This window comes from Apodemus sylvaticus, chromosome 23, assembly GCF_947179515.1.
Source record: "Apodemus sylvaticus chromosome 23, mApoSyl1.1, whole genome shotgun sequence".
Lineage (NCBI taxonomy): Eukaryota > Metazoa > Chordata > Mammalia > Rodentia > Muridae > Apodemus > Apodemus sylvaticus.
In genome coordinates this window covers 57,343,361-57,368,660 of record NC_067494.1, presented here as the reverse complement: position 1 = coordinate 57,368,660, position 25,300 = coordinate 57,343,361, and the positions used below count along the sequence as shown (strand labels likewise).

General features: G+C 37.5%; 1 pseudogene; it reads right to left on the bottom strand.

The window, feature by feature from the left end:
• Nucleotides 1-3,012: 3,012 nt before the first annotated feature.
• Nucleotides 3,013-20,966, bottom strand: LOC127673815 (vomeronasal type-2 receptor 116-like; annotated as a pseudogene).
• Nucleotides 20,967-25,300: the final 4,334 nt, after the last annotated feature.

Genomic DNA, 25,300 nt, shown 5'->3' with positions numbered 1-25,300 from the left:
GCCCTGTGTATTCCTAGCTGGTTTCCCTCCAGAGAGAAGGTAGAGATCTCACTTCTGCACTCAAAAGTGAAAGCCTGCTGGGAGATCACTCCCTCTTGGCAGGCTATGCATAGAAGGGTATGGAGACTCCCATCTCCCTGGTACAAATGGCAGCAGGAAGACTTCCATCCCAGCTGCTCTACTGATCACAGAAGGCTGTCGGAACTAGAAAATATTATCCCGAGTAATGTAACCCAGAACTAAAAGGACATACATGGCATGTAGTCTCTTATAAGTGCCTATTAGCCAACATCAACCATGATACATCTTACAGCCCATATGAATTTTAACACGAAGAAAGACCCAAATCTGGATACTTCAATCTTACTTAGAAGGGGGAACAAAACAATTATGGGAGACAGGGGGAAGGAAGTACTTGTGTGGAAATGGGAGGGTGAGGGGAGAAGGGAAACAAGATGAGGTATGGTAATAAGTAGAAGAGAAGCCCAGAGGGCAGGGACAAGAAATAGAAATATGAAGTTGCAGAGATGTACGTTGGGAATAGTGGAGGTCTTCTAGAAAGTCTCATATATCTAGGATTTGACAGCCTTTTTGAACTATTTTTGTAACTTTAGATTTCTGCCTGCCAGTAAGAGAGAAATGGGCTGAAAAATTCCCTTGCTGCCTTACAATATGTTAATCTATCACTAGTTTAATGTTTTCTCTACCTGTACTATGCAATATCTCTTTTGAAGATATTGGGAACATACTGTTTTTTCCATACTCATTCACTAGAAGAAAACTAAAGCAAAATATTTTACTTCCTGAAAGATTTTTCTGAGCTACGTAAGAGATGGGAGAAAGCATAAAGTAGATGGATCATTGTGCTTTCCACACATCAACTATGTGTATGTATGTATGTCTATATCTCTATATCTATATCTATGTATAAACATTGTGTAAGAGTATGTTGGAACTTTGTAACTTCCACCTTGTATGTATATATGTATGTATGTATGTATGTGTGTATGTATGTATGTATGTGTTTATGTACACATATATGTATGTGAACATATATGTGAATTTGTAGGTATATATATTCACATAAATATAGAATTATGTGTGTAGATGTATATGTGTTTGTATGTGTAAACTGTGTGCAAGAGTGTGTTGGAACTTTGTTTCCTTGTTCATATCTCCACATATTTTTATATGTAAAGGTGCCTGGGTGCAATTGTATGTATATATGCATATTGATTATGTGAGAAATAGTTGGAACCTGTTTCTTAGAACTTTGTTTCATCCACTCATATGTATATATGTGCATCTACACATATATCTATATATGTTCCTGTGTGAAATGCTTGGAGCCTGCCTGTTGAAAATTTGTTCCATCCTCTTGCTACTATAAGTATATTTGTATATGTGCATTTGTGTATATGTGTACATATGAGTTTATGTGAAATGCCTGGAACCTGATTGTCTTAGTCAGGGTTTCTATTCCTGCACAAACATCATGACCAAGAAGCAAGTTGGGCAGGAAAGGGTTTATTGAGTTTACACTTCCATGATGCAGTTCATCACTAAAGGAAGTCAGGACTGGAACTCAAGCAGGTCAGGAAGCAGAGCTGATGCAGAGGCCATGGAGGGATGTTTCTTACTGGCTTGCTTCCCCTGGTTTACTCAGCCTGCTCTCTTATAGAATCCAAGAGCACCAGCCCAAAGGTGGTACCTCCCACAAGGGGCTCTCACCACTTGATCACTAATTGAGAAAATCCCCCACAACTGGATCTCATGGAGGCACTTTCCCAACTGAAACTCCTTTCTCTGTGATAACTCCAGCCTGTGTCAAGTTGATACACGAAACTAGCCAGTACACTGATGTAAGAGCTTGGCTCTAACCATCAAATGTGTGAGCATGTATGTGTTTGTCTGTCTCTCTGTCTCTGTGTGTATATATTTGGATGTATTTATATAAGTAGTTAGAACTTACATTTGCTTCAACCATTGTGTGTTTTTGTGCTAATGTGCATGTTAATGTGTATGTTTGTGTGCATGTGTCTGTGAATGTTTGATTTCTCCCTCCCCACTTTCCCTTCTCTAAATACTGAATATCATAGCTAGCAACTCCTGTGAATTTCTGGACCAACCAAGCCATGTCAGCGGCTCCCAGCACTGCCCCTCACCAGCTACCTGCCTTGGTTGATCTGTGCTGACAAAGCTGATCTTTGTGAATAGAGTCATCTCAATTACACACATAGAAGAAACTATTTCAACAACCTGTGCTTTTCCTGACAATTTCATACGAATGTCTTGGATGATATTATTAGAATTGAGTTATCTGTAAAGTGTCTGAATATAAATCCAGACATCTCTACTCATATATGATCCTTTCTCTGTAGATTCCTGTAATTCTGACACCTTAGAAGAACACTGAAGAAGATCAGACTCCCAATGTAACATTTTTTGTATCATTCTTCTATATATTTTTAAATTTTAAGTAATTTAAATGTGTGCACATGAGTATATGTGTTTGAGTTTGTGTGTCTCATTATGTGCATAAATGGCTTCAGCATTCATGCAGCCAAAAAGAGAACATTTGGTTCTTCTTAGCTATTGTTACATCTGTTTGGTAACAGCAGTTGCTGGGTCTGAGTATTGAATCAGTTCCTCTACAAGAGCAGGGGATTATTATATCTGCAGAGATCAATCCATCTTTGGAAATATTCTAACAACCACTTGATAAAAATATTCCTCTCTCCTCTCTACTCCTAGAAAAATATTGCTCTCTCCTCTATATTCCTAGAAGAACTCCTATAACTCTTAGAATTGATCAGGATTCTATTATCTCTTTCTGTCAAAGAGGAAGATTGTTTTAGAACATGGTGGACGATTATAGAATCATTGGGAATATCAGTAGGCATGGTATTGTTAGACAATATCATTAGAGGAAACAATGAAAGTTATTCCAAAACCAGATATGTATGGCAATCCAATCCAATATTTGCTGATTATGAACCAAGTATACATTTTTCAGAATTTATGAAATGTAACATGTGAAGATGATTTCTCCCTGATCATTTCAAGAGAATTTCGATCTGGTCTAAACAATATTGTGTAACATTTGGGAACATAGATGCAACCCAGCATCCCTGCACTGGAGGCCAAAGTGGAGAAGATTTCCACAGCCACCATGACCTTGCCTTTGGTGCTATGGTAAACAGGGATGAAAGTGACCCAGACACTGCAGAACACCAGCATGCTGAATGTTATGGATTTGGCTTCATTAAAGGCACCAGGAAGGTTTCTGGCAAAGAAAGCCAGAGTGAAGCTTCCAAAGGCCAGAGTAGCCAAGTATCCCAGAACACAGTAAAAGGCATTGACTGAACCTTTATGGCAAACAATGATGATGTGGCCATGCTCAGACTGTGAATCAATATAAACAGAAGGAGGAGAAGCTCCCAGCCAGACTGCACATACAATAACTTGGATGAGAGTACAGACAGGAATGATGTAGTTAGATGCTCCTGAAATTAGAAAGTACTTCATCATTCTTTGTGAGGCTGTGATTTTGAATGCCAGAACTACAGTAATTGTTTTAGCCAAGACAGTGGAGAGAGAAACAGTGAATACAATTCCAAATGTGATTTGCTGTAGGATGCAGGTGGCTGAGTTTGGATGACCAATGAAGAGCAAGGGGCAGAGGAAACAAAAGATGAGTGAGATGAGCAAGATGTAGGTGAGAGTTCTGTTATTGGCCTTAACAATGGGAGTGCTGTGGTGCTTCACAAAGACCCCAAGAACCACAGTTGTGAATGCAGAGAAGCACAAGGAGATTAAGGAAAGTGCCATGCCCAAGGGTTCTTCATAGCTGAGAAATACAACAGCCTTAGGAATGCAGTGATTCTGTTCTGTGTTAGCATATTTGTCCTCTGGACACTGGACACAATAATCCACATCTAATGGAGAAATGAAGATATTGTTATTGCTGCTTTAGGAATTTTACTGATGGGATATTTCATTTAGGCATATAGAAGGAGTGTTGCAATATATGAGTTTGGTTGGTTAGAACACATTGAAAGCCACTGTTACATGAAATAATGTATTCCATTTTTAATGGTAATATGGAAATGATGGTGACAAATGTTTTTTGTCTATTTTACTGTATTGTTTTTATCATTTATCATAGATGTGTATATTTATGAGTATGTTTACATATAAAAGTAACCAAAGGTATTGAGAATTATTAGGTTTATACAGGGGAAGCATGAGAGTGAGAGAGACCTGAAATTTTTACAGATATAATATTTATGATTGTGACTGCAAAAATAATTTAAAATATCATTCCAAGTTTTGTTCTCTTGTAACTGTAATAATACCACATTCCTAGGCCTTTTCATAAAGAGGCAGTAAGCCTATTGCTGAAGGTGAAAAGCTCTGTAATTCCCACCATTTTGTGAGTAGGAAATCTGAATGCCATTGCACTGAATCATTGAATGAGTGTATTAAGGGATAATGTACTTCCAAGGTTAGAAATCTTTTACATGGAACAATGCATTTGTGGAGAGCCATTATTATTTTATTTGCTTTAGGGCTTAGGAGTTTAGCTTGCTTGTGAGCATAATATATTGCTTTTTGGAGAATACTTGAGTTTGGTTCACAGTGGCAATGTCATGTGTCTCCCAACAGCCTTCTTGAATTACTTATGTGTCTGTTTACTGTAGAATTGCATGAGTATCACATGTTAGTTACCTCCTACTATTTGATGGGTTCTGGGGATAAACCTATACTATCATACTCAGTGGGAAAGGATTTAACTGCTAAGATATCTTACCAGCAATAAATGACCTTTTAGGATATCACTTCAGTTATATAAGTTGACACAAAAAGAACCAGAAAAGCTTCATGCCTGCCATTTGTATTTAGTTCATCCTGATTAAATAGATATTAGAGTAACATGAGCTATGCTAGTGTCAATGCCATTTGAAATCTGTGGTTAATTACTTTCAGAACAAAACAATATTAATATGTTCTATTGTGGAAAAATTTAAACGGGTACTATGTATAACAGTAATGGATAGAAAACCCCTCATATTTTCATATCATTTGTCTAGAGTGATCTCAGTCTTCTAAATTTCAAATAACATCAAACTTTTGAAAAAAGAATGTTCTGTGTTATGCAAAATATCCTGTAAAGGAAGAAAATACTCATTTGAATATCTTATAATTTTACAAGTGTTAATTGCCCTCTTCATTCATATTAGAGAGGCCTTGAATTTGTTTACCCATACTCACACACTGTATTTTGTCTTCCATGTGCTTCTGTACATGCAAGGTAAGCATAGACTTAGGTAAAATCATATACATCAAGACAAAATAAATGCATACTTCAAAGATTCATGATCTACATATATTTTATAGAACATTAAATACTAGAAAAGGTCTTTGTAGAGTACATTAGTTCTCTTATCAAAACTAATTATTTAAGAGTATGCCATCTACAAAATTTTCAAGGAGTCAAAGATATAGGACAATTTCTACTTTTTTTTCTTAATAAGGACATTTAAATCATTGTATTCCTATAATGGCTAACTTAAGACAGAGATATATTTTATTTTTTAAACTTTCATTTTAACCTACTTCAGCATTACAATATGGAAGCATGATAATCCATTTGAAGAACTCATTCAAGTAGGAAATACTCACTTGTCTCATTAGAAATTTCCTTTTCTGGGCAGGGTTTGCAATAAAAACAGCATTCTGCCATTCCATCCATCCAAAATTTTCTAAATCCAGGACCACAATTAGCACTGCACACAGAAGTTGGCATCTAATGAAAAGTAGACATATGCTGCTAACAGGAGATTTACTTATCCCTTCCATAATTATATTAGCATGTGTAATTTTATATATACAAACAAAGTTAGCAAATTTTACCTAGTGCACTATATGATGACATATCAATATATGAAAAAATTGAGGAAAAGTTGAATTGTTTCCTAACTCCTTGAAATTCAAGAAGAAAATCTGCTAGCATCATGTGTGAAAACACTACAGAAGTTTCAAGGTGGTTCTTCTAGTTAATTCTTGCCAATTGTGTAAAGGCACAGAGAATCATAATTGAGAAATTATCTCCATCAGACTAGTCTGTCATCATATATGTGAGGCATATAGTAAATTGTTAATTGAGGTAGGAGTGCTAAGCCTATTGGGAGCAGTGTTGTCAGTATCCAGTGATATATTGCAGACCATGCAGAACAAGCCAGTAAGCAGAGTTTCTTGACTGTTTCAGTTGTATTATCCAGGTTCATGAGTTTTTTTCCCTTGAGTGTAACCCATGAGTCAAATTGACCTTTTCCTGCTCAATTTGCTTATAGCTACTGTTTAATAGCAGCACCATTGTAACAAATTAGGAGTAAAGCCCATACAAAACAGGGGGAATAATGCCTCAAATATAAGATAACCAAAAATAACCTCATCAACATTAGGACAGCAAAACTTAGCAAACTAAGAGGAAGCATATACACAGCAGCCTATGACCAGTCCTATTGCATTTGCCGTTAGCAGGTGCTGAGTTGCTGTGAGTAGGAAGATGGAGTCTCTCCTGAGGTAAAAAGACTACAGAGCCTGCAAATGGTGTGAAAACCTGAGGATGATTTAGATTGCTTAAAGTTAATTCAAGTATTTCTGAAATTAAGAAAATGTTGGCTTTACAATGAATCTTGCATTGGGTATCTATATGCTGCATTGGAATTTTTCTAATATCTGCATGCTGAATTTGCATCCTTTGTTTTTGTTAGGTTTTGATTGCTATCACAGAGTCATCTCATGTTCTCCAGCAATATGGTTAACCAACACTCTTCCTTTTTTTGTTTTGTTGAAAACAGGCATTCTTTTGCAGTAAATCTCAACTTCCTTTATAGATCAGGGCACAAGATTTTCCTTCTTTTACTGTATTTAGTTTTTATTATTCATTTTCACATTAACTAAGATTTTAAAGACTATTTTTAGGATGAGTTCTAAACATGCATTTCCTTGTCCATATTTGGCTCATTTCATTTAAGGCAGAGTATCCACTTCAGCCTGGGTTTGATTAGAGTCATTGTAAAAGTCTGACTGACCACAAATGCAGAGAGATACTCCTGACTCATAATTCAAAAGATGTAGGTTAAAGACATGTATGTGCCACTACAAAATATTGGTATCATTTCTGATTATAATGAGATTCTTTAATTCTTCTGTCCATGTAGTATTGTATCATAAATAGGTTTGGCATAGAAATCTTCAGTATTGCAACATATATTCTCCTAGATTGTCAGATTTTTGTTTATTTTTTTAATTCTGAAATGATGGTAGACTCTGTTAAGAGCACTTTCTGTTTATTTTTGCATAAAATATAGTTCTATCATTTAGTGTAATTATGTAATGTTTTACATGCAACTGATATTCATACGATGACCTATACTTGCATTCATGGAATGAAGTCCTTTGCATACAGGGACTGATATTTAATTGTATTGTTGGCATCTGTTGGTAGATGTTTAGTTAAGAATTATTTTAGGCATGTCCATAATGATCAACGAGTTAGAAATCAAATTACCTTTCTTCTGTTCTACTTCATTATGTTGCCCTTCTCCCATTTTTACAGATGTGCTCTGGTCATGTATATAATGGAGTTTTTATACCCCTCCAGGGGCTAAAAATGGTTGACCATTCTTTTTGTTATTATTCATTTTATTTATTTAAATTTTACATATTATTCCCTGTCCTAGTCTACCCTCCAGGAACCCTGCTCCACATCCCCTTCCCCTTTCTCTCTAAGATAGTACTCCTCCATTTACCCTCCCACTACTGCCTCACCCTTCTAGCTCCTCCCTTCTCTGGGGCATCAAGCCTTCTCCCAATAGCCATATTGATGTGAATATCCTGTGCTGTTATCTTTAGACATGGTGCTGGTGAGGTCATTACTAGTACCAAGGTCCATGTCTTGGCCTGTAGGCATATGACACCAGAGTATTTGCTAATATCTGTGGTTTGTGTTCTTACCAATGCCTCTATAGATATATGTGGTTCCTGCTGTCACAATGTGCATGTGTATGCCAGAGATCCTGAAGCCAATGCAATCTTTATTGATGTCCATGACCTGTGATACTGCCTAAGGCCAGGAGGATACCTTAAGGCTGGGTTGTTACTTTAAGTCATGTTGTGCTCCATGGGTTCTACTGTCACATGGAGCCATACTGATCTGAGTGAACTTTACTGTCCCAAGAGACAAGGGGGATGTCAGGATCCATTCTGCTCTTGATCACTGTGTCTGGGTCTATGGTCCTACTGCCTCAGTGTCTATGTCGATTTTCATGGTACATGCTTTGACTGAAGACTTGAGAATTTTCACGATCCGGACTGCAGCCTGAAACTATGTTGATGTACATTGGCTGTGCTAAGTCAAAGGGCGTTGTCTGTGCCTGTAGCCCTACTGCAATTAGGCCACATATTTTTCTCTCAGCTAACACTATAACCCATGTGGAAACCCATTATATTTGCCCTTTGTGCTTTTAAAGTGCTAGGAAACTAGTTTTGTAGTGATTTGAATGATTGTATAGGGAAGGAGGCATAGGAAAAGTTTATGTAACAACCCCTACTGCCATTCTCACCCATAGCGTTCCCCCATAATCTAAGAAAGAGAAGCAGCTTAAACAGGAAGCAAAAAAAAAGAACTCTTAAAATATATGGCAAAGGATCTGATGTTAGATATCCACAACTGAGGGCTTCTGGAGGGACTTTGTGAGGGAACATCTAAGTTCTATTTGTAGGGCAAGGACTGAGAGGTTTGCCATGCTCCACTGAGTACATACATAACAGAAAGTGAACTCTTTCATTTTAATTTTTTGAAGGGTATTGTTATGTAGAAGCAGAAATTGAAGAACTGTGACATTCTGAAAGAATAAATAAAAATATTATACTACAAAATAAACCAAGCTCACTGTCTGTGATACTTGATTAGAGAATATGACCACTAACACTCAATTATTACTAAAATTGTTTGTTAATTATTGTTTGGTAGTTGCTATTTTAATGTTTGATATATTTTTAGCAGTTTTTCTTTCAAGAATTAAAATGTTGTTTATATGCTATTTTGACCTCTTGTGCTCATCTTACTTTTATATATGATGGAGTTATTTTAAAGTCTGTTTTAGTGCTCATTTATCAGTCATGACTAATTGCAACTGTGTTCACCATGAAAATGTTTATTTATCCATTTATTATAAGGAATAAACTTACTGGATATTGTAACTTGAGCAGCAATTACATCTCTTAATTTTTGAAAGACATAATTTTTATTCTTCCCATTTAAGAATGTAAATTGTGTGCTAAAATCCCTAAACCTAACAAAAAAGCTAAGCAAAAAAAGATGACACAAGGTGAACCCAATGTATTCCCGTGAAAAGGGGAAATAGAATCAACATCATGAGTGAATGGCATTTTGCACTGAAAGAGTCTGATGGGGAGGGAGTCCAGCAGAGGGAGAGAATCCTGTGGCCATATTCGCAGCCTGCTGGGGCAGAAGAGCTTCACTAGGTACTGTATCACCCCGAGCTTTAGAACTCTGGGGGTGCAAACTGCCAGGGGTCTGCCTGCTCTCAGGATCTGAGCACATAGGAGGTTCATCTGCCAGACCTCCAGGCATGGGGCCTGTGTCCTGCCTGGAGACCAGCAGAGGGAGAGAATCTCCACGGCCATATTCACTGCTTGCCAGAGCAGAAGAGCATAGGTACTGTATCACCCTGAGCTTTAGATCTCTGGGGGTGCAAACTGCCAGGGGTCTACCTGCACCCAAGAACTGAGCACATCACATCAGAACTCTGCCTCCAGCCAGTCAGTTACTAAAGACTCTCGGCCATCTTGGATCTCAGGCACCAGAGAAATCAGACAGACTGAGGTACGCAAATATAACCCGAGGACAACATCGCTGGGGGTCTAAGCTCGACAGGTGTTGGCCTGCACCCAGGCCCTGGGCTGTTCAGGGAGCCATTGGTGTGCCAACCTGGCCAGGAGGTTGTTTGCCCGGCCTGGCACGCATGCCTCCATTTTGACTATGGGACGCCAGAGAGCTCTAGCAGGCAAAGTCAGCTAAGAGTCATAGCCCAAGGACAACATAGCTGGGGTCTAAGCCAGACAGGCCTTGGATTGCCCCCAGGCCCTGGGCTGCTCAGTGGGCCATCTGTGTGCCAACCCAGCCAGGAAGTTGTTAGCCTAGCAGACTCTCCCTGCACTTTCAGGGCGCGTGCACACCGCCATCCTAGCCACCTGACAGAACCAATTAACAGTAATAGCCTGAGGGGAACTTTGCTCGGACCTTAGCTTGCCAGGCTTTTGCCTAGACTCAGGGCCTCAGCAGCTAGGCTAGCCTTGTGCACACCAACCCGGTTTGGAGATCGGCTGCCCAGCAGAGTGACCAGCACTCAGAAAATGTCCCGCAGCATACACCCTCAGCACTGCCTGAAGGAGCAAACAGGCACCGACTGGTTCACACAGACAATCTGGGGCAAAAAAAGCCACATGGTCATTTCATTGGATGCTGAAAAAGCATTTGACAAAATTCACCATCCTTTCATGCTTAAAGTCTTGGAAAGAACAGGAATTCAAGGCCCATACCTAAACATAGTAAAAGCAATATACAGCAAACCAGTAGCAAGCATCAAACTAAACGGAGAGAAACTTGAAGCAATCCCACTAAAATCAGGGACTAGACAGGACTGCCCCCTTTCACCTTATCTTTTCAATATTGTACTTGAGGTACTAGCTTGGGCAATTAGACAACATGAGGAGGTCAAAGAGATACAAATTGGAAAGGAAGAAATCAAACTATCATTATTTGCAGATGATATGATAGTCTACCTAAGTGACCCAAAGAACTACACTAGAGAACTCATACAGCTGATAAACAACTTCAGCAAAGTGGCAGGTTATAAAATAAACTCAAGCAAATCAGTAGCCTTCCTATACTCAAAGGATAAGCAGGCTGAGAAAGAAATTAGGGAAATGACACCCTTCAAAATCGCCACAAACAGTATAAAGTAACTTGGGGTGACTCTTCCAAAATATGTGAAAGATCTGTATGACAAGAACTTCAAGACTCTGAAGAAGGAAATAGAAAAAGCCCTCAAAATATGGAAAAACCTCCAAAGATCATGTATTGGCAGGATTAATATAGTAAAAATGGCCATTTTGCTAAAAGCAATATACAGATTCAACGCAATACCCATCAAAACCCCAACTCAATTCTTCATAGAGTTAGAAAGAGCAATTCTCAAATTCATCTGGAATAACAAAATACCCAGGATAGCTAAAACTATTCTCAACAACAAAAGAAATTCTGGGGGAATCAGTATTCCTGACCTCAAGCAATACTATAGAGAAATAGTGTTAAAAACTGCATGGTATTGGTACAGTGACAGGCAGGCAGATCAATGGAACAGGATTGAAGATCCAGAAATAAACCCACACACCTATGGCCACTTGATCCTTGATAAAGCGGTTGAAAACATCCAATGGAAAAAAGATAGCCTTTTCAACAAATGGTGCTGGTTCAACTAGAGGTCAGCATGCAGAAGAATGCGAATTGATCCATCCTTGTCTCCTTGTACTAAGCTCCATTCCAAATGGATCAAGGACCTCCACATAAAGCCAGACACTCTGAAGCTAATAGAAAAGAAACTATGGAAAGCCCTTGAGGACATTGGTACAGGGGGAAAGTTCCTGAATAGAAAACCAATAGCCTATGCTCTAAGATCAAGAATTGACAAATGGGACCTCATAAAATTACAAAGTTTCTGTAAAGCAAAGGACACCATCAACAGGACAAATCGGCAACCAACAAATTGGGAAAAGATCTTCACCAACCCTACATCAGATAGAGGGCTAATATCCAATATATACAAAATTCTCAAGATGTTGGACCCCAGAAAGCCAAATAACCCTATTAAAAATGGGGTACAGAGTTAAACAAAGAATTTTCACCTGAAGAACTTCGGATGGCGGAGAAACATCTTTAAAAATGCTCAACTTCACTAGTCATCAGGGAAATGCAAATCAAAACAACCCTGAGATTTCACTTTACACCAGTCAGAATGGCTAAGATTAAAAACTCAGGAGACAATAGGTGTTGGCGAGGATGTGGAGAAAGAGGAACACTCCTCCACTGCTGGTGGGGTTGCAAATTGGTACAACCACTCTGGAAATCAGTCTGGCAGTTCCTCAGAAAACTGGGCATATCACTTCCAAAAGATCCTACTATACCACTCCTGGGCATATACCCAGAGGATTCCCCAGCATGTAATAAGGATATATTTTCCACTATGTTCATAGCAGCCCTATTGATAATAGCCAGAATCTGGAAAGAACCCAGGTATCCCTCAACCGAAGAATAGATACAAAAAAATATGGCATATATATACACAGTAGAGTACTAGTCAGCCATTAGAAACAATGAATTCATGAAATTCTTAGGCAAATGGATGGAGCTGGAGAACATCATACTAAGTGAGGTAACCCAGTCTCAAAAGATCAATCATGGTATGCACTCACTAATAAGTGGATATTAGCCTAGAAACTCTGAATACCCAGGACATAATCCACACATCAAATGAGGTACAAGAAGAACAGAGGAGTGGCCCCTGGTTCTGGAAAGACCCAGTGTAGCAATATAAGGCAAAACCAGAACAGGGAAGTGGGAAGGGGTGGGTGGGAGAACAGGGGGAGGGAAGGGGGCTTATGTGACTTTTGGTCAGTGGGGGGCTAAAAGGGGGGGAAATTATTTGAAATGTAAATAAAAGTATATCGAATAAAAAAAGAGTCGGATGGGGAAGCAAAGAGAAGGGAATGAAAGGGTAAGCATAGAGTAAAGAATATTTGCTGAGACATTTAATATGGGGGTGACATGTGTGAATCATGTTACAAAGCTATGGCAATAGAAATTCTTTGACTTTTTCTAATTCTCCTAGCAAAGGGAGATAGGGAGCCTGTAATGTCCATTTCCAAGAACCAATCAAAATTTCAAGGGTAGGGACTGAGCAAACATGACATCCACAAAACCTATGACATACACTTTATCCTGCCTAAGGCTGTGTGGGAACAAAGAAAGAGCAGAGAATGATAGGATAGATAACCAATGATTGGTCCAGCTTGAGAGGCATCCCATGAGAGAAAGCTTACCACTGATGCTGGCAAAAATATTCTGTTATAGTTGAAGGCAAGAGCCTAACACACCCATGATGAGAGAGGCATCACCCCGGAATTGAAGAAAGCAGATGAGCAGATCAACACCCAAACAATAGGTTGAGCTTGGGGAATCCTGAACAAGAGGGGAAAGGGGAAAGAAGGATTGTGGGAGTAAGAGAGGTCCAGGAAACCACAAGAAAACCTACATAATCAACTAATCTGCCATAAGAGCTCACAGAGACTGAACCTACTTCCACAAATAATGCACAAGACTGACCTAGGCACTCTAAACATTTTAAACCATTGTGCAGCTTGGTCTTTAGGTAGATTTTCTAAGAGCAGTACCAGGGTCCATATCTTACTTTGTTGCCTTTTTTTGAGATACTTTACCCCTACTGAGCTGCTTCCTTGTCCCCAGTAAGAGAACATGCCTAATTGTTGTACAACATGATATGCCAAAGCATGTTGCTATGGGGTGGGCGCTTCCCTTTTCTGAAGAATAAAGGAGTAGTGGATGTGAGGGAGGGGAAGGATAGAAGAAGGAATAGGAGTATAAGAGGGTGTGTAATATGCAAAGTTAATGAATGAATGAGCAAGATACATTTAAAAATGGTTGAAGCTCTTGGAACCTGCTCTTGACAAGAGAGAGACTTTCTATAACTGGGCGTTCTCTCCTGCAGCTTTCATATCTGTTCCTTGTTCCACAATAAATTTTAAGTAAAATTTGTCAAGGACTATTTAATTTCAAAAGCTCAGTATTTGCTATTTCAAAGTTGCTATTTATATCCTTCTACTAGTCAGATGTCTACTTTTCCCACATTATTTTGGATACGTGCAGTTGCAATATAATGGATATACAGTTGATACTTAGAATGACTTTTTCTTTGTCTTGTTCTCATTGGTTTTAAATTTGATCTTTTAATCATATTTCCTTATTCACCTATGAGTTTCATTTTTCTAGTTATTCTATCTTTGTTATACTCTGAATTTTATACCTTTTTTTTTCAGAAAAAAAAAAAGGAAGTGTTTTATTCTCAAGTGTCTAAGGAATTACAAACAAGGGTATTTTGTTTAAAATGGGAAGAGGGCAACACTGGTATCCCGAGGACGAGGTTAGAATGTGGGACCAGGCCATTCTAGGCCTCTATCAGCCTGAGACCAACTCTGCCTGGGCCAGAGGGATGGCTGTTGACAGAGGGAAGGACTTGGGAAAAGCTGGGGAACTGGGAGACTCCTCCAGACTGCCACTTAACACTAGAGGGCAGCAGACAAAGACAAGTCAGTCAGTCAGTCAGACAAGACACACAGAAAATAAAAAATAAAAATAAAACCATGAAGCCCAGTCTTGGGCCTGTGCTGACCCTGGCCCCAGCCATGTGATCTAAGTCCACAAAAGGTTACCCATGCTGTGGCTAGCCTCAGAACGGTAAGGGTGGGGCTGGGCTTGCTACTCTATCTGTACTTCATTCTACCTCCTCAACACAGGAGATAAGGAGAGAGGGTGCCCTGTCCCAGGCAGAAAAGATGACTTCTATTACAATTTAAACGTGTGGCATTGTGTGAATAGGACTAAGACGAGTCAATAGGATAGCTACAGTGTTACCTAAGCCTACCTTTGCATCAGCTACATCTAGCAAGGTTTTTCAACATTAGTGCTGGGTTTTGTGGTTGTAAATTGTTTTGTTTTGTTATATTGTTCTCTTGTACATATGAATTGCATGCAGCACCAACCAAAAGGAAACATACCCCACTCTGTCCCAGCCATTGCAGGACAATGGGATAGACACCTGACCCAGGCCAGGCCCGAGTAGGGTTGGAGCTGGCCAGCTCTAGATGAGCTAAGCGATGCTCAGGGGCATAATGGGAATAAGTCACTTCACATACCAATCTCCTGGCCTCCCCTGCATTCAAGCCAGTCCTTCTTGTCCCCAATGCGCATGCTTGGTTCTCCACATCTTCTTCCTTCACTCTTAATCTCTGACTTCTCAGAACCCTTCCTGCCCTTGGCATCCGTCCTGTCACTGATTGCCAGCAGTTCCTTCCCTGCTCCCTGCTACTCTCTAATTCGCCCCAGTACACATTCCCTGAAGGCCATTTGTGAGACTTTTCACTGAGATATTCATTTGGTTTACTCTGTTTTTCCTTTATATATAATAGTTTGAAATTCTTTCATTAATTTATAATTTACTGGAATCCCTTTGTCATATCTCAGTATCTCAGTGATTAAAGATTTAGCAGTTTCATTGCATTCAGTCAGAGGTGATCATTGACTTCTTTGAATTTTTTTAACCAATCTTATAATCATTCTTTGATTCCTGTTTAGTATATCATTGAACATACTTTCATTTAAATCTATGATTCCAATGTTTGGAATATTTCCTTAATGTCTTCACAGTTTTATTAGATTCCACACTGAGATTAGAATATATATAAGTCGAACACAGTTTGTGTTCTATATTCTATAGAATCTATATTCTTCCAGGGGATGTGTTTATAAGGCTCATGTGAGGTCTGGTTAGAACACATGTGAAATTTCAATGCTATCCTCTAAATAGTACCCGTTCTATAACTTCATTTTCAGCTCTTTTGTTCTTTTCCCAAAGAATGTCATTCTTAATCACATTGAGGAAGAACAGTAACTTTAAATTTCCTACTAGCAGAGCAACATGAGATATTACTTCAAATGAAACTGGGCAGTTTGAATATGACACACTAAAACTAATCACATCAGATTTCATACCTGTTATACCTAGCATGCATATGAGATATTTAATTTTCAAATTTTCTCAAAAGCAAATTTTTATTACTACCAATTTGTCCTCATATAGAGAATGCAACTTGTACAAACTTCTTTATTTGAATGAGTTATGCAAGAATCAATGGGGCCAGACAAGTTTCCTTTAGAGAGCATTATCTTTTAACAGTTAGGATTCAGGACTGGAGACATGGCTAAATTCTCAAGAACAACTGTTACTCAAGAGGAGGACCCACGTTTCATTTCAAGCACCCGCTGAGTGGCATGAAGCTCTTGCAAATGCTCTGAGGTTCAAAGAACTCTTCAGCTATTCATATATATACTACACATGCAGGAATTGCACAGATATACATGCAAACAAAACACCCATTCCAACAGAAAAAGAAACAGAAAAAGACAAGGTATAGTTCATAAGGTATCTAAATTTGTCATAAAATGTTAATGTATGGTTAGCTAGAGGCATGAGAAAATTAGGACTAGTTTTTAAACAGGCTTAAAAATTACATAATAAAAATTGGTGACTTGGTTATGAAGAATTTACTCTGTCTTTACAAAGAAACAGAGTCTTTAAACACCCTTTGAAAGGGTTTATCATAAGATTGGACCTCACTCAATAATAGTAATAATTGGACTAATAGACTATTGCTAACTATACTGGAAATAATATAAAATTGTTTTCTAAAACAGTTTATTTAGTATTAAAGGAATGATACAGGTTCTGATAAGACACAAATATTCATTTTGGGAATCCTCAATGAATTACTAAAATGTTACATAAAACATGAAAAAATAAACATAGTATAGGATGCTACAGATTAGTCTCACACGTGGCAATCAATTTCATTTCAGTAGTTTCAAGGAATGTTAGATGCACACACTTGACAGTGCAATTTAAATTAGTATGATTAGGCTGAACCCACCTGTGTACTTCCTTTTGCCCACTCTATCATATCTTCAGATAAATGTACCTGTTGACCATTTGGAAAATAGGGACTAAACATTCCTATTTTAACTTTAAGTCCAAGGCCCTGTGGGAAATTCCAAATGTAAAAAATGTCATACTCTTCTTGCAATTTGTCTCTTCGGTTCATATACACTCTGTCCCCAACAGGATTAGTGAAGTGGATCTTTCTCAGAGAGGAATACAGCTGAAAGACAGGCAGCATAATATATAGCATAGTCTCTTCCTTAAAGTAAGAAAATATGTTCTTATATTATCTTAAAGGTAACTTTATTGACAATATGCAGGTGAAAATTTCAGTTAAAGTCAAGGGATATTCAAAATTATAATGTTGCTGTTATTTTAGTTCTCTAAGAGATTACCAACCAAGCACAAACATACATGTAGACAGCAAACTATTTGCAATATGAATCATACAGACACATGAAAAAGAGAGATTTGCATCCATATAGAGATACACACATAGCACAAACACACAATTATTTGCACAAACATACATATACATGTCCAAACACACACATAAAATTAGATACACATAGAGACATAATATGCATCAAAAATATCAAACAGACCCAGATACACACAAAATACATACTCAGTCATACACACAAAAAAACATGCACTGAGGAATATTCATAGGCTCACATAGACATGTACTGACACCCACATAGAGTGACACTGACACACAGAAAAAATTTACATTCTCATACATAGAGAAAAAATGAAAGAACATACACAAAACACACAAAACACAGGCACATGCAGACACATGTATTGATAATTATACATTGTAATATATATATTGACAAAATGTACCATACAGAAATAAATTAAAACAAATTTATGTTAACTGCCATAAATAGATAGATAGGCAGATTGGCAAAAGTGTCTATAAATAACCCATCTCTCTCTCTCTCTCTCTCTCTCTCTCTCTCTCTCTCTCTCTCTCCCTCCCTCTCTCTCTCTCTTTCATCGAATCTATATCTATATCTAAGCTATATCTATCATCTATATCTAGTTATAGACACAGATACAGATATACACACAGATATGCAGAAACAAAAACATACAAATATGCAGTGAGAAATATATATTCACACACATGAACACACATGAATATGATGAACTGAATTCTAACATGATATTCTGTGTTAATACTCTCAGAGTGCCGGGTGGTGGTGGTGCACACCTGTAATCCCAGCACTCTGGGAGGCAGAGGGGGGTGGATTATAATGTGCTTGAGAATTAATGAACAATGAAAAATCATTGAGTGGACTCATGAGGATGGGCTCAGTATATTTTCTGTATTAGAACATGTATGATGATATTTAGGTAATTTGTAAGAAAATTGAAGGGTTACATGGACAGATTATTCCTTCGACTCTATAGAGTTCTATACTAATATTAAGACTTACTTGCTCAATAAAAATTCTTTGTATTTTGGAAAATATTTTCTAGCACCCTTGGTTTGGGTATCTAATAGTCTCTTAAAACTATAACATTGATAACAGTAACATCATCTAACAGTAGAAATATTACCTTCTTGCAGCTATAATTGTGTTCATTCCCATTGCCCTTGGGCAGATTATCAAACTTTTGAAAAGTCTTCTCATGGAGTGCATGGGCAAAAGAATACACAGCATTGTATATGTCATAACTCCTTTCAATAAAGGCCATGTCAAAAGTATGTACCATTAACCATTCCAATGAGTGATTGGACGAACAGTTCTTCAGTGTCTTACATTTAGAGGCTGAGGTTTCACAGTTAAAGTGCATCCATTCCAGCTTTATCAGATCTTCATCTGAGTATTTGAAAGAGTTCAATGTCTGGATAAAAATTTTAAAACCAGAAATCTCACTATGATGGTGTCCAAAAGCAAAGGTCCCATATTCATTACCAAATGTAAAGTCTTTCTTACTAGGACTGACATCCCACTGTGAGGTGGTGACCCATATTCTTTGTATACCTAGAGACTCCCACATTCTGAAGCTCACAGCTAAAGTACTGTCTGTGTCACCATAAATGACAACAACATTTGTGGATGATGTCATGATTTGGTTGTAATACACTTCAGCTCTTGACATGTATAAATTCATGTTGACTGGAATCATGTTGACAAAGGCAAAGCAGACTGTATTTTTTCCATCTCTTTTCTCAAATAGGAGAGAAATTGGATACCTTGATCATTGTCTAAGATGGCCAACCCTATCCAGTTCCAATTGAAATGAATAATGAAGGATACCAGGGCAAGTCCTAGAGATGTGTGGTCAGAAGCCATCTGATATAGATGGGGAAATTTTTCATGATCACTCAACATAGGATGAAAGGGTCCAGAAGTAAGATGAAGGAACTAGAACACAGGACGCAGCATGAGGTATAATGAATTCTTAGAACTTGTAAACTCATTCTCTGCACAGTTCTAGAAATCTTAGCTAAGTATTATTTTCTCCTTCATCTATATTTCACAAGAGAACATGTGGAAGCCTCATCAAGTCTGTGAATTACTTGAACTACTTAGATTTGCTCTGGCATAGTAAGGTCATGCTGGCAACAACAGATTTCATGATTGAATTCCCACCCTGCCTCAATACACACACACACACACACACACACACACACACACACACACACAAACATGAAAACTTACCTGGTCAAGCACGAAGTTGTTTAGGATTGTATGAAGTGTCACAGTTGTTGTCCAATTCAGTATTGTAAGTGCCACTGCACACTTGGTGAATTCTTTACAGATAAAATTAGGGAAAATATCATGATGTTGTAAACTCAAATGAAAGAGACTGCTAAATTCAGACTCTGAATAACAATTGTATTCTGAGAATTCAAATAATAGAGACATATTTGGCAAAAGATCAGGGTTCCTGTTGATTTCATCTATGGAAAAAGCCAAAGCCAGAGCATGCTTGCGGTTTTCGGTATGTGTTCTGTAAAAGGTTACAGGGTTTGTAATTGATAGCAATTTACAGATACCATTTGCAGTCAATAAAAGGACAATCCTGTACTGGATTGCATTGTCCCTACCCCATAAAGATTGAAATTATCTGTGTAATGTGGTTGAGATGACAAAAGAAGCTGGAAGTTCATTATACCTTGAAATGTTCATGAAAGGTTGTCTCTCATAAATGAGATGTTATCAGTTTTAGTAATAACATCATTTTGCAGAAAACACAAACATATGCCTTGGAGTCTGTACATTGCTTCCATATTCTAAAGAGAGAGTAAAAACTGGACTTTGTACATAATTAAAGCCAGTGAATTTGTACAGATCAAAATATAAATTTCACAGTGGACAGATATTGTAGCTCAATTTTTGATGTAGCATTAGTACATAAATGGGGACTACATGAAGGAAATTTAAGAAATTAACTGAATGTCTTTATAAAATCTCTGCACTGCTAGGTGTGTCTCTAATATTAATGGCCCCAGCACATGCACTCGAAACTGCACTGTGGTGGAAGGACCATCTACAGGCTCTCTGGCCCTTTGACTAAACACCTAGCATAACGTCATAGAAAATTTATGGATATTCTTTTGATAAGATAACATTGGCAACAGTGAAATGGAAACTGTCTAGGAGAGGAATTTTTGTGGCAGATAAAGGTCCAGATTTGTTTTATTGCTAAGTTTTTATCCTAGTAAGTTTGAGGCTGATGGAAAAAATACTGTGTCAATTTAAAATGGTAATATAGCATTAAATCTCTAATAATATTTGGAGTTCTTTCTTGTTTTGCAGGCTGAAGACACAGTAAAAAGACTCAGATTTGCTTTCCTCCTCATCCTCAGTAGTCTTGGGAACCATTCATGATGACTTTACATGGAAAACACAAAAGCACTTCCTGTATATCCATAATATGACTGAAATACTCTCTCTCCACATGCCGTTGTACTTCCTGAATCACGAAGACACATTCTCTTTTCAGGTTTCTATCCTTGTCTTCATTTTGCTTCATTCTCCAAAAGCACCTGGGATAAATAAAATCAGCCACAAGAAGTGGAATGTTCAGAAGCAAGAAGAGTAAAATCAAGATGAACATATTTTCCGTGTTCTGAGTCGGGCAGTACTGATTGTGAAGTGCCAAACAGATGAGCCAATCAAACAAGTACCAATATATCCCCATGTACTATTATCACTGTGTCCCGGGGAGACGCTACACCTGCCTTCTTGTTTCCTTTTCTGCATGTGTTTCCTCACCCCTGGAGCAATCATTGATACTCTCTCCTGAGGAGCTTCATCTGATGTCCACTGTGTATGTGATAAATTTGTGTGATAAATACAGATGAGGATGATGTAGCTTGATGACTGACATCACACATGTTTATGGAAATTAAGGTCCCTGGAAAGACTCCACTTTGTGAAAATTTGGTCCCAGGACTGCTTCAAAATATGTTTATGTGAACATCTTAAATAAAAACAATGTATTTTGTTAGTTGATCTACCGTGAGACATACATTAATGGTTCAGGAAGGACTCACAAAATCTGAGGTCATGGTTACACACTGGCTATTGTGTCACAAATCCCCAGAGAGGATAAATCAGCCTCATATTTAGAGAATTTGATATCCACCAAGAATGCAGTATGGACAATGCTATAGCAGTGACAGGTACAAAATATCTAAACAAAATCTGCCCTAATATTGTCTTGAAAATTAAAAATTATGTACAATCTAGAAATGTCCTGAATCCTGCTGTATCCAAAAGTATCCAGATCATCACAGAATCACATTTTCCTTACATTTTTTATTTTTATTAAACTCATTATCTTAGTTTTACATACATTTAGAATATTACACTGTATAGCTATAATTCTATTTTTCCAATATATAGCATGTTGATATAAATTTGTTTAATTGACCTGCTCTAGTTCTCTAGCTTTTTAAATATTCATCAAGTTTCAGAGAATGCTTGATCTGTGTGCACATTTCAAAACTTCATAAGACCTAGCACTCATATTCCCAATGGATATTAATACGAAACTAAGCTGAATATTTATTTGAGTTCTAAAACATGATCTTCAAATATGACCCTCAATTCTCACAGATCAATACCTTGTTTAGACCTTTTTCTTCTAGTTCATGTTTGATTTCTACATTGATTTTACTAATTTTACATTCCAGTAGTTGTTGTGAGGAAGTCTTACAATTAGTATCTTAGAAGCAAATGGTAAAAAAAAAAAAAAAAAAAAAAAAAAAAAAAAAAAAAAAGCAAATGGTAAGTGGTGGGTGAACTTATGTTTAATGAGTAAAATATTTGTATATAATTTTCCTTGTTATGTCTTCTTGATAGTATTTTAGAACCTGCACAGCCAGTGGTAGAGTTTATTGATAATTGTGATATGGTGAATCTCTGTAGAAATGGAATGCAGGTAAGGCAACATGAATATAGGCAATTCTTGCTGTGTGTTGTGGTATGTCATATCTAGCATTTAGATATGACAGATAGGGTTTGTTTCTTTTCTAAATTTTGTTGAAATGTTGAAACATCAACACTTTCCATGTGCATCTCTAGAACCTCTGTCCTCTGAGGCTAAAATATGCATATAGAGAGATATGAGATGAAGAACTTTTTTTCCATCAGAGACATCAGAGAGCAAAGTAGTCTCCAAACTGGCTTCACAGGCTACCCTATCCCTATATCCTTTCAATTCTCAAAAATACCTCTCCTACTTACTCCATGTATAAATGTACACACACACACACACGCGTGTGTGTGCGTGCATGTGTGTGCGCGTGTGTGTGCGTGTGTGTGTGTTGACTTTCTTATATGGAACATGCTTTGCCTTTTGTGATAAAGCCTACCTGATAATATTATTTGATACTTTGATTTGTTTTTTGATTCATTTTGTAATAATTTTATTGTGTTTTTGTACCAAGGTTCATAAGAAAAATTATTCTATAAATCTCCTCCTTGGTTAGCTCATTGTGGGGCTTAGTAATTATGGTAAGTGTAGCTTCATAATCTGAATTGAACAATATTTCTTCTGTTTCTCTTGTTTGGGATAATATCAGATTAATGGCATTATATCTTGAATTGTCTCAAAGAATTCTGTCGTAAAAATATTTATGTCTCACTTTTTGGGGGAACGAGTTGGGAGAATTTTAGTGAATTCTTCTATTTCACTGTTGGTTAGAGTTCTGTGTAAATTGTTATTCTGACTTTCTTTAACTCTAGAAGTGGTAGGTATTGAGGAAAATACCCATATATTTCAGATTTATATTTTGGGGAGAATAAGGTTTTAAAGTAAGTCTTTATGATTATCTAGATTTTTCTCTGCTTCTATTATTAAACTCCCTGTTAATTTCTCTCCACTTTTCATTGATTTGGAATACTTCTTGATCATGCTGATATTTTGTCTTTAATTGACACTCTTTGTATTAATCACTTTGTTTTTATTTTAATGATTTAATCCTACAATTAGATTATGACTTTCTGTCTACTCCCCCTTGGTGTGATTACTTATTATTCTAGAGGCTTATTGTGTGCTGTTGATTAAATACTGTGAAATCATCTCATATTTTTATGTGCTATGACCTTTCCCGAACTCCCTTTTCTTGTTTAATGAAAAGGGATTTCTTTGTGTAGCCTCAGCTTTTCTGGAACTAGTTCTGTAGACAAGGGTAGACCCAAAATTACATATAGCCTCCTGTGTCCACTTACCACCTACTGAGATTAAAGACATGTGTCACTACCAACCTGTTGAACATGTCTTTTTCAAAGACTATCCTTGAGACCATTGAGCTTGTATATGGTGTATAATCATTTTCATTGAATTTTAGGAAAGTCTTTCATTTCTTTATTTCTGTGTTGATCCATTTTTTATTTGGTAAAGCAATATTCAATTTCTATAAGTTTGTATTTTCTGTTTTTGGTGTTCATATCTATAGGATGCAGTGATTATTTTCAATTTCCTTGCTATGACTTTTTTATTAATTGCTTTGCTTTTATTCTAATATTTAAATCCCACAGTTCAATTATGACTTTCTGTCTTCTCCTCTTGGGTGTAATTATTTCTTTTTATCCTAGATGTTTCTGTGAAATCAGTCCATGTCTGAATGAATATTTGGTCAATTTTGGAGAATATAAGAAGCAGAGAACAATGTTTTCTTTTTTTTTCTTTTTTTTCTTTTTTTTATTCGATATATTTTTTATTTACATTTCAAATGATTTCCCCTTTTCTAGCCCCCCACTCCCCGAAAATCCCGTAAGCCCCCTTCTCTCCCCGTGTCCTCCCACCCACCCCTTCCCACTTCCCCGTTCTGGTTTTGCCGAATACTGCTTCACTGAGTCTTTCCAGAACCAGGGGTCACTCCTCCTTTCTTCTTGTATCTCATTTGATGTGTGGATTATGTTTTGGGCATTCCAGTTTTCTAGGTTAATATCCACTTATTAGTGAGTGCATACCATGATTCACCTTTTGAGTCAGGGTTACCTCACTTAGTATGATGTTCTCTAGCTCCATCCATTTGCCTAAGAATTTCATGAATTCATTGTTTCTAATGGCTGAATAGTACTCCATTGTGTAGATATACCACATTTTTTGTATCCACTCTTCTGTTGAGGGATACCTGGGTTCTTTCCAGCTTCTGGCTATTATAAATAGGGCTGCTATGAACATAGTAGAGCATGTATCCTTATTACATGGTTGGGAATCCTCTGGGTATATGCCCAGGAGTGGTATAGCAGGATCTATATATTTTTTATTTACATTTCAAATGATTTCCCCTTTTCTAGCCCCCCACTCCCCGAAAATCCCGTAGGCCCCCTTCTCTCTCCCCTGTCCACTTCCATATATATATGGAAGTGAGGTGCCCAGTATTCTGAGGAACCGCCAGACTGATTTCCAGAGTGGTTGTAACAATTTGAAACCCCACCAGCAGTGGAGGAGTGTTCCTCTTTCTCTACACCCTCTCCAACACCTGCTGTCTCCTGAATTTTTAATCTTAGCCATTCTGACTGGTGTAAGGTGAAATCTCAGGGTTGTTTTGATTTGCATTTCCCTAATGACTAATGAAGTTGAGCATTTTTTAAGATGCTTCTCTGCCATCCAAAGGAGAACAATGTTTTCTATGTATGCTCAGTGTAAATATAATATAGACACCTGTTTGGTTTCTTCGGTTTACAAAATTTGGTAACTCCAGTATATTGTGTCTGCATGACTGTCAGGAGCCATAATGGGACAAGCTAACAACTAGCGGTGATCATCCTGAAATGGCCTGCTTCTGATTATTATATAATCTGTCACAGGTGTGCCCTTATTTAGCAAGGCTGTAAGGGATTCGTTTTAGGAGAGATTTCTGCTATTAATAAGTGTTTCCTGTTATTATTAAACATATGTAGCATTCACTAAGTAGTAGCACACCCCATTGGAGC